This window comes from Poromitra crassiceps (assembly GCF_964638095.1).
Source record: "Poromitra crassiceps genome assembly, contig: HAP1_SCAFFOLD_1743, whole genome shotgun sequence".
NCBI lineage: Eukaryota > Metazoa > Chordata > Actinopteri > Beryciformes > Melamphaidae > Poromitra > Poromitra crassiceps.
The window spans coordinates 14,157-15,775 of NW_028150671.1; the positions used below are offsets into that span (position 1 = coordinate 14,157).

General features: G+C 45.9%; 1 pseudogene across 1 annotated transcript; it reads left to right on the top strand.

Annotated features, from left to right (window-relative positions):
• Positions 1–231: 231 nt before the first annotated feature.
• LOC310772019 (proteasome subunit beta type-1 pseudogene) lies at positions 232–897 on the top strand (annotated as a pseudogene). Its single transcript has one exon. The product of its transcript is annotated as a proteasome subunit beta type-1 pseudogene (transcript).
• Positions 898–1,619: the final 722 nt, after the last annotated feature.

Consider the following 1,619-nt stretch of genomic DNA (forward strand, 5'->3'; position numbering starts at 1 on the left):
TTCATTTCTCCAACTGCAGGAGCAGCACAGAGGCCAAAACTAAGGCCCACCGTGGCCCGCTGAGGGAGCTCTTCCCCATTGAAGACAGGCCCACGAAGCGGCGCACCTCCCCCTGGAGGTTCACCAAGTGGAGGTTCACCAAACAGAACAGCCACCTTTTGTAAATATACCAAATTGAACACTGCTGGGCTTTTGTGAGAACAAACGCAAGTTTACGGAGATAACGGGAGGATGAAAGAATATAATTACACCGTGCCGGTAGAGCAACGGTTTTCACCATACGCTTTCAACAGAGGGACTGTCCTTGCTGTTGCCGGATAGACTTTGCCATCGTAGCCTCAGACACGCCTCTCAGTGAAGGCTATTCCATTCACAGCCGTCACTACAAGCTGACAGACACCACTGTCATTGGCTGCAGTGGTTGCCATGGTGACTCTCTGACCCTGACTAAAATCATTGAAGCCAGAGTAAAGATGTACAAACACAAACACAAACACTCCAACAACAAGATAATGACCATAGGAGCCATGTTGTCCACCATCCTGTACGGCAGGAGGTTCTTCCCCTACTATATCTAACATCATTGGAGGACTGGATGAGGAGGGCAAGGGAGCAGTGTACAGTTTTGACCCGGTGGGCTCCTACCAGAGAGACACCTACAAGGCTGGAGGATCGGCCAGTGCCATGCTTCAACCACTACTAGACAACCAGATTGGTTTGAAGAACATGGAGGGTGTGCGGCACGTTCCTCTGACTCGGGAAAAGACGACCCAGCTGGTCAAAGAAGTCTTCATCTCGGCCACAGAAAGAGATGTGAACACTGGAGACGCTCTTCGGATCTGTATCATCTCCAAGGAGGACATCAAAGAGGAGACTGTCCCACTGAGGAAGGACTGAGCAGGGAAAGACTTATTCCCTCCCTGGTTTCATTGCTTCTACTGATTTGTTGTTTCAGAAATGGGATGTTTTTAGAAATGATTCACAATCTATTGATCATTTATTTTGATTGACCAACCATTGCTCTTCCTGTCTGTCCACATTTGAAGATAGTCCACAGCCAAGTCCACAATCTCTGCTTTCTCTATTTTTGGATTCTGCAATCACTGGGTGATACAGTGAAATGCAGGAAGAATACAGAGGTATGGGGAGGAGTGATGATTGGTTGGTTCAGACCAATCAGAGTCAGTCGTCCCTCCGGCCGATCCATTGTGGCACCAACTTTCATAGGAGTTCAAGGCAGATGGGGGTATCAAAAAATGTTGATATCTCAAAAACTATAGGCTACATCACATTGCTTATATTTTGACTGAGTGTTAGCAGAAGTAGCTCAGGGTCTGATGTATAATAGTGTTAAAGTTGTGTGAACTGTCGCCGTTTTAAAATGTGTGAATTTAGTCAAAAGTACAGCCTGCTAGGGTGAGACACACTCAAGGCTGGCTCCATAGGGTCCTATTATAAAGGCTGAAAAAAGCATAAAACTTAAACTGTGAACAGTAAAAGATAAATTAAAGCTGAATTAAGGTGATGCAGTCCTAAAAGTGGTGACTCGTTTAAAGTTTAAATGGAGTGTCTAGCTTAAAGTATGAAGGAGCAGTTGGAGTTCAAAGAGGGCATGGTTT